The 9227-nt window shown below is 42.4% G+C and overlaps 1 non-coding gene across 1 annotated transcript; it reads right to left on the bottom strand.

The window, feature by feature from the left end:
* Window positions 1-7636: 7636 nt before the first annotated feature.
* LOC141624286 (small nucleolar RNA R71) lies at window positions 7637-7743 on the bottom strand. Its single transcript, XR_012534093.1, has one exon. It is a non-coding gene; the product is annotated as a small nucleolar RNA R71 (small nucleolar RNA).
* Window positions 7744-9227: the final 1484 nt, after the last annotated feature.

Raw genomic sequence — 9227 nt, 5'->3', positions numbered from 1 at the left:
TACCAACCAGACATCACAAAACACCCAAAACCCCCAACATTACCCAATTAGGGTTTTAAAGAAACTCAACCAAACGCTATAAAAATTATACAAAGAACTTACCCTTGACACGATGATCACAACAGCGTAAAGAACGAGATGATCCGACGAACCTAGCTTTGGGATTTGCCAATAACGCGAGAGATGCGAACAACGTAACTTCTAATCTCTTTAAAAGGTTTATGAATGTTGAAAAGATGTTTAAAAAAAAATGACGGAAGCTTTTATATTAATCTTTCGTTATTAAGAAAACCAGTCCAAAAAAGCCCATAAAACACACTTACTCGATCAAGTAAGTGACTTACTCGATTGAGTGCCCCTTACTCGATCGAGTCCTCAACTTACTCGATCGAGTACCCTACAGGCAGACTACTGTTTTGCGAAAAAATTATTTACTCGACGGAGTAAGTCCCACTCGATAGAGTACCCAAAGACACATAAAACCGTAGTATTACAGTCTTTCCTCCATAAAAAGAACTTCGTCCCCGAAGTTCAACCCATAGACAAAAACAAAACATACTATCTCCACTCCGACACAACAAAGCAAAAACTCAAAACAAACTCCCAACCAACACTTAAACCGACTCGAAGCAACTACTAACTGTACTAAAACCAACATAATACATATAAAACCTCTATGCGACCATCTCCTACCCCCCTAAAAGAAACATGGTTACGTCCCCGTAACCACACATACCTGATCAAAAAGAGACGGATACCGCTTCCTCATAGACTCCTCCGCCTCCCAAGTAGCCTCCTCAAGCTCATGGTTAGACCAAAGAATATTAAGCAACACTGTTTCCCCATGTCTAGTTTTCCTAACCTTGCGATCAAAAATCTGTTTCGGCACCTCAAGATAAGACAAGGACTCATCCAACTCGATTTTCTCTACATCTAACACATGTGAAGGATCACTCACATACTTCCGCAGCTGCGACACATGAAACACATTATGCACTCTATCCAAAGCAGCTGGTAAAGCTAACCGGTAAGTAACCTCACCCACACGATCCAAAATCTCATAAGGTCCGATAAACTTCTGGCTCAACTTCCCTTTCTTACCAAATCTCATGACCCCACGCATAGGCGACACTTTCAAAAGGACCTTGTCCCCAACCTGAAACTCTATGTCACGACGATGTAAATCTGCATAACTCTTTTGTCGATCCTGGGCCGCTTTCATCTTCACCCTAATCAGCTAAACCTATTCAACCATCTCCTGTACCATCTGTGGCCCTAAAACCACCGCCTCAGCTCTATCATCCCAGCAAATCGGACTCCTACATCTCCTCCCATACAAGGCCTCGTGTGATAGCTATTGTTATAAGAAAACTCAATCAGGTCCAACCTCTCCTCCCAGCTACCACCAAAATCCATAACACAAGCTCTCAACATATCCTCTAAAGTCTTAATGGTCCTCTCTGTCTAGCCATCTGTCGCAGGATGAAATGCAGTACTCGTCTTCAAAGTAGTTCCCATCAACTCCTGCAACTCTTTCCAAAACCGTGATATGAACCTCACATCTCTATCTGACACTATATCCTTAGGCACCCCATGCAAACGAACCACATGCTTCCTATATGCCAATGCTAACTCTATCTTGGTCCATATATCTTTCATCGTCACAAACTGAGCTGACTTGGTCAAACGATCCACTATGACCCATATCATGTTATTACCCTGTTGACTCCTCGGCAAACCCACGAAAAAATCCAAAGAAATCGACTCCCACTTCCACTCAGGTACCTCAAGAGACTGAATCTTACCTTGTGGTCGTCGCTACCCACGATAAAATCCATAGAAATGGACTCCCACTTCCACTCAGGTACCTCAAGAGACTGAATCTTACCTTGTGGTCGTCGCTGCTCCCCTTTAACTCTCTGACATGTCAAACAACGAGCCACAAACTCAGTTGTTTCCTTCTTCATTCCAGGCCACCAGAAAGTCTTCTTCAAATCTATATATAACTTGTCACTGCCTGGATGTACCGAATATGGTGTGCAATGAGCCTCTGTCATGATCATCTTTCTCAATTCCTCATCATTGGGTACACACCACCTACCATCGAATCTCACATTCCCATCTATATGAACAGAGAATCTAGACACCGTCCCTTTTTCTACTCCAGCTCTCCACTCCTCAATCTTGGGATCTAAGGCCTGTTTCCTGCGAATATCATCATAAAGATCTGGCTCCACTGTCAAGTCCCCTCTAGTATCCCCTTTCTGTATCATATGTATGCCCATCTTCCCCACCTCATCTCCCAACCTCATCAAAGACATAGATGTGCATAGAGAATGTACACTCTTCCTGCTCAAGGCATTTGCAACCATGTTGGCTTTCCCTTCATGGTATATACTATCCATGTCATAATCCCTAATCAGCTTCATCCACCTCCTCTGTCTCAAGTTGAACTCCTTTTGAGTGAAGATGTACTTGAGACTCTTGTGATCTGAAAACACCTTAAAGGTCGCCCCATAAAGATAGTGCATCCAAATCTTGAGAGCAAACACAACTACACCCAACTCCAGATCATGTGTCGGATAATTCTCCTTATAAGGCTTTAATTGCCTAGAAACATAGGCAATCACTTTCCCGTTCTGCATCAACACACATCCCAACCCATTATTTGAAGCATCTGTGTACACTTCAAAGTTCTCACTCCCTTCAGGTAATGCTAAGATTGGAGTTGTGGTCAAACGCTCCTTTAATGTTCGGAACGCCGTCTCACAACTTTCATCCCAACAAAACCTATTCCTTTTCCTCAAAAAAGATGTCATAGGTCCGGCTATCTTGGAAAAATCTTTCACGAACCGTCGATAGTACCCTGCCAAACCCAAGAAACTCCTGATCTCTGCCACATTCTTCGGTGCTTCCCACCGAGTAACTGCCTCTATCTTTGCAGGATCAACAACAACACCCTTCTTTTAAATTACATGTCCCAGAAAAGCAACTTCCTCTAACCAGAACCAAGAACTGACTGAAGACCCGGTTCATCAAATCCATAAACACTGCATGTGCATTAGACAACCCAAACGGCATCACCACATACTCATAATGACCATACCTCGATGTAAAAGCTGTCTTCGGTATGTCCTCATCCCGAATCTTCACCTGATGATAACCCGACCTCAAATCGATCTTAGAAAAGACCGCTGCACCGTTCAACTGATCAAACAAATCATCTATCCTCGGCAAAGGATACTTGTTCTTCACTATAACTCTGTTCAGCTCTCTATAATCGATGCATAACCTCAAACTCCCATCTTTATTTTTCACAAACAAAACTGGTGCTCCCCACCGTGATACACTAGGTCTAATGTACCCCCTCTCAATCAAATCATCCAGCTATTTCTTCAGCTCCTCTAACTCCTTAGGACCCATGTGGTACGGGGTCTTAGAGATTGGTCCCGTCCCTGGTTTCAACTCAACACTGAAATCTATCTTCCTCTTCGGTGGCAAACCTGGTATCTCATCTCGAAAAACATCTGGGAACTCTCCTACCACTGGTATCTGCTCAACTGTCGGACTCTTCATACTATGGTCTCTCACATGGCATACGATAAACGGACACCCCTTCCTCAGATAAGACTTCAAGGTCACTGCTGCAATCAACTTAACTTTGGGTTTTACAACAAACCCACGATAAGACACACTAATCCCCTTAGGACCTCTCAAAGAAACTTTCTTTTGATGACAATCTATCTTAGCCTTATAGTTACCCAACCAGTCCATACCAACTATCATCTCAAAACCATCTAAGGGAAACTCTAACAAGTCCACTGGTAGGTCAACCTGCCCAACTATCATAGACACACCTCTATACAACCGCCCACAAGATACAGACTCACCCGACGGTATAAAAACTTCCTCTCTTACAGATTCATACTTACTCAAACCCAAAAGCTTAGCATGACTCGATGATACAAACGACTGTGACGCCCCTGAATTAAACAAAACAAAGGTAAAGACTCCATTAACAAGAAAAGTACCCGTGATAATGTGAGCATCATCCTCAGCTGCTTTCTTCTCCATTATGAACAACTTACCACTGGTCTTCTATCCACCTCCCTGGACATTACTAGCTGAAGTAGATGGCTTAGCAGCCGAACCCTGGTTGTTGTTGTTCGTCGCTGGTCTCTGATATGAATTACCGCCATTGCGGTTAGCCCCACCATTATTGTTACTCTGACCACCCCGATTATTCCACGACCCAGCCGGCCTGGTACTAGCATAACTCTGAGATGGACCCTGAGAGAAACTCCCCTGTGATGGTCTCTGGAAACCCCCGCTCACATCACTAGTACACTCATGTCTTTTGTGGCCCACACCGCCACAGTTAAAGCAAGACAAACCCCAACTGCTGCCACCACCACGGGCACGCCCGTAAGAAGCTCCGCCGCTAAACCCCGATCCTGAAGAATAAGTTGTCACCTGGTTATGGTCGCCCCTCTTGTAACTAGACTGACCACCCCCCTTACTCTCAGCCTTTCTCTTCTCAGAAGCCCTCTCTCTGTTCTCCTTAGTCATCTCTACCAACCTCTCAGGTCTCCCGGCATGCTCATACACTTCCCTAACATCTGTAAGGACCCCTACCGGCAACTTCTCCATGATATTGGGTGTCAAACCCTTCTCAAATATCAGTGCCAAGTTCTCTTGGCTCAGCCCCATATCCTCTGCGTACCTAGATTTCTCGTTGAACGTAAAATAGTACTCGGCAACTGTCATAACAGAAGTCATCTTGAAGTCATCAAACTCCTCTCTTAGCTTACTACGCACATGCTCTGACACAAACTCTCGCCTTATAGCCCTCTTAAACTCATCCCATGGTATAGCTGGTAACCCCTATTTCACATACAAGTCCAGAGCACTCACCTTAACCTTATCCCACCATTCACTGGTTGCTTCCCTCAAGTAGAACGCACCTTGTTCCACTCGAAGTTCCTCTGGGCAATGAACCAAATTGAGTATGTTCTCCATCTCTCAATGCCAATTATCCAGCAGGATTGGCGCACCCGTGCCCATGTACTCCTTAGGATTGAACCTCGCTATATGTATACTCATCTTGGCATAATCTGCCCCCGCCTCTTTATCTTTCCCGAATTTCTTTAAAGCCTCTGTAAGAGCATCTTGGTGCTCCAACTGATGTGACCATAATTGGCGCATATTTAGCCCCCGAATTAGCCTTGTTTCCATGCTTTTTAGTGCTTATTTGGGTCATTTCTTATCTTTAGTTCTTTGTTTTGCATATTCTTTGAGATTTTGATCCCTTGGTAGGAAAGGAGTAAGAATCTTGCATTTTCATGGCAAAACAAGACTAAATTGATCGAATCCAATGACCAAGCATCAAGGAGAGACAAGATTAGAAGGCCTTTGTACATATCATAGTAGAAGAGCAATGTTGAGGAAAGATCCTTGAGTCCCCAAGGAAATCCCCAAGGAATTTATGAAGAAAAGGGAAGAAAAAGAAGTTACTATGCTTGACGACAATCCGAGCGGATTGCCGCAATCCGTCCGTCTGCACAATCCGAGCGTCCCTTGCGTAATCCGCTCGGATTCCCCTCAACAATCCGTCCGGATTCCCCAGAATCCGCTCGGATTCCATCGCCCAAATCCGGCCGTCCCGACCTTATTCCGCCCGGATTTCTTCACAGCACGGATTGCCTTCTTCAAGCTACGAAAAGAGAAGCCCTTCTCTCAGAAAATACCGGGTCCTCCTTGCTCAACTTAAAAAGTGTAATTACTAGTTTTGCCCTTAGTTAACCCTAATGCATCCTCCCTAATTTTCACTATAAATACCCCATTAGGCTAATTAGAGGAGCATGTTCTTCTTATCAATAATTAGTGTAGTTAATATCAATCAAAACTCTCTTCAATATTGTAATCAAGTATTAATCAAGTTTTAATCCAAGTTTTAGTTCTTTAATCTCTCTTTTGTTCATCCTTTATTTTGGGTAATTGAAGATTATTTGGGTTATTATTGGGAGATTGACAACCTCTCAATCTAGCATTCAAGTACTTCTATTATTCTTGCTTTATTATTGGAATCATTAGTAGGTATAGTCTCTTAATCCCTTTTTAATTATTGTTAATTACTTTCATTTATTCATCATGTTTCATATTGTTAGTATGATTGACAACCTTGCTAGCATGATCAACATGATAATGAGTGAGTAGTCTCTTAGCTAGGGTTAATGGGTGATTAGGGGAAACCAACATGGGGAATGATTCATGCTTAAATTAATATGCTTTCATGCTTTATTTGCTTGCTTGTTTTGATCTCAACTCATGCACATGTTATACTTGATGAAATGCTAAGCCTATGAATCCTTGCATTTACTATCATCTCCTATCTTTTCAATGAGACTTGTAAGACATAACCCAACTCGAGTCTCATTAGACCATGCATGTTGTTGAGTAGGGAAGATTAAGTCGACTTGTAGGTGTTGTACAATCTAATCGATTCGGCTCCGGGACCCAAACTTTCCTAGGATTGTAAGATATAACCCAACTCAATCCATCACAACAATAATTGCTTGCTTATAATTTGAGAACATGTTTGTATGATCATATCCCATGATTCCCCTATGATCCCATGACACCCTAGTGCCTTTAATCAATTGTTTACACCCCTTTTTATTCATCTTGCTTGTTTATTTTCATTGTTATTCTAGTTTAGTAACCTTCTACATCAACCCAATTTGTGACACCCCTTAGACACCGCTAGTTACAATAGAAATCTCATTTCAACTCCCGTCCCTTGGGATCCGACCTTTACTTGCCTCTTTACTAATTGTAGAGTTGCTTGTTAAGCTATAAATTGTGTTTTGATTCGACCGTGACCAACGACCACATCTATTTATTTGTGAATACGAAACGGACCGATCAAAAATGGCGCCGTTCTTGGGAACGGTGTTTGTTTGACTTAGATTTCTTTTTATTGTTATTAGTTGTGTCTTTCTTCACCTTGAGGAAGTAACACTCCTCAAGGTTTGTTCTAATTGTTTTTGAGTTGTTTGATATTTTGCATGTCTAGAAGGTTACAAAGTGATTTGTTACCTTTTGACCGTGAAATCGAAAGAACCTTGACGAACAATAGGAGACTTGTTAGGAGGAATTTGAGAGGTGTTGGTAAAGTTGTTCAACCCACTAGTGAGTTTGTCAATCCTTTCGCAATAGAAGGAGAAGAAAACCCATTACACAATACCCCACAAAATCCACCTACAATGCCAAAATTCTCGTCACACTCCGTACCCACCGAGGATAATCTACCAAATGGTACTCCTACACCGCAACATCTCACCGGAAATTTTATTGCCAAGTCCGCCTTCATCCAACTAGTTGAGAGGAGCCAATTTGGGGGGATGCCTAGTGAGGATCCTCATTCTCATATGGAAACCTTTTGCGATTATTGTGATGCTATCTCTCAAACGGGCGTGACTCAAGACCAAATTAGATGGGTCTTATTTCCTTTTTCCTTAATCGGCACCGCAAAGCAATGGTTGAAGGGCCTTGATAAGGCCACCCTTGGAATAGATTCTTGGAAGAAGTTGGCTCTAGCTTTCTACAAAAATTCTACCCACCGGAAAAGACCAACATGCTAAGAGCTCAAATTACGGGTTTTAAGCAAAGGGATGAAGAGTCTTTGTATGAAGCTTGGGAGCGGTTTAAAGGTATTTGTCGCTCATGTCCTCACCATGGACTTAGCGAATGGTTTTTGGTGCAACAATTTTGGAATGGTTTATATGAAGATTCTAGGAACATTCTCAATATGGGATCAAATGGAATGTTCACCGAAGTTGATGACAATCAAACATGGAACAAGATTGAGGAAATGGCGGTCCATAACTCACAATATAGTAGACCTCGCAAGGATACTAGAGGAGGAAAGCATGAAGTGGACTCCGTTACTCAATTGGGTGCTCAACTTAGTGCTCACATTGACACAATCAACTTGAAGTTTGAACAAGCTATGGCTAGACTTGAGGAAAACTCAAAATCATCGAAGCATCATATCAATGCCATGACGGCATCCTCATCAATCCCATGTGGGATATGTGAGAATTGTTGAACTTTGGGTCATGACCCAAGTGAGTGTAGGGGAACAACCGAACAAGTTAATGCTTTCCAAGCTTACAAGAGTGGTACCCCTTATTCAAATTTTTACAATGAGAACACCAAGTTCCATCCAAATCTCTCATACAAAAGCCAAAATGTTCAAAACCCTCAAACAACATACACTCCACCACCCATGAGAAACCAAAATCAAAGACCCTTTTACAATCAAAACCAAGGTTACCAAAATCAAAATCCATACAATCACCAAAATGACCAAGGTTTTGATGTCCAAAAAGCGGTCCTCCAAATGCAAAAGAATCAACAAGAATTTTTCACCCAAATGCAAAAAGATAGCCAAGCAAAGAAAAACACCATCAACAACATTCTAGCTCACACCAAGATGTTGGAAACACAATTGACTCAACTAGCATCTTCAAGCTCACAAAGACAAAAGGGGCAATTACCACCTCAAAGTAATCCCCCTAGACATGAAACGGTTAGTGCCATTCACTTGAGAAGTGGTACAAGGTATGAAGCACCGAAGAAGCGAGTTGAGGATGAAGTTGTGGAAGCTAGTGAAAAGGAAGAAATTGTGCAAAACTCCAAAGATGGAGAATCAACAAAAGAAGAAAGTTCAAAGAAAAGTGAAGACAAGGCCAAAGAGAAGGAGCCCATTGTGATTAGACTTCCTTTTCCAAGTCGTCAAGCCAAGCCCAAATTTGATGATCAACTTGGAAAGTTCATGGAAATTGTGAAGAATTTAGAAGTCTCAATTCCTTTCACGGAATTAATCAATCACGTTCCGGCCTATGCGAAGTATATGAAAGATATCCTCACAAAGAAGAAGTCGATCCGGAAACTTGAGACTATCGCCTTCACTAAGGTGAGTAGTGCAATACTTCAAGGAAGTTCACCTCCAAAGTTAAAGGATCCGGGAAGCTTCTCAATACCGTGTACCATTGGCGACACAACGATCAACAAAGCCTTATGTGATCTAGGGGCTAGTGTGAGTGTCATGCCGTACTCGGTAAGTAAAAGGTTGGGGATGGGAGAGCTTAAATGCACCAACATCACACTCCAAATGGCCGATAGATCGACGAAGACACCGTTAGGAATATGGGAAGATGTCC

Source organism: Silene latifolia, chromosome X, assembly GCF_048544455.1.
Source record: "Silene latifolia isolate original U9 population chromosome X, ASM4854445v1, whole genome shotgun sequence".
Lineage (NCBI taxonomy): Eukaryota > Viridiplantae > Streptophyta > Magnoliopsida > Caryophyllales > Caryophyllaceae > Silene > Silene latifolia.
This window is presented reverse-complemented; position numbering and strand designations above follow the sequence as displayed.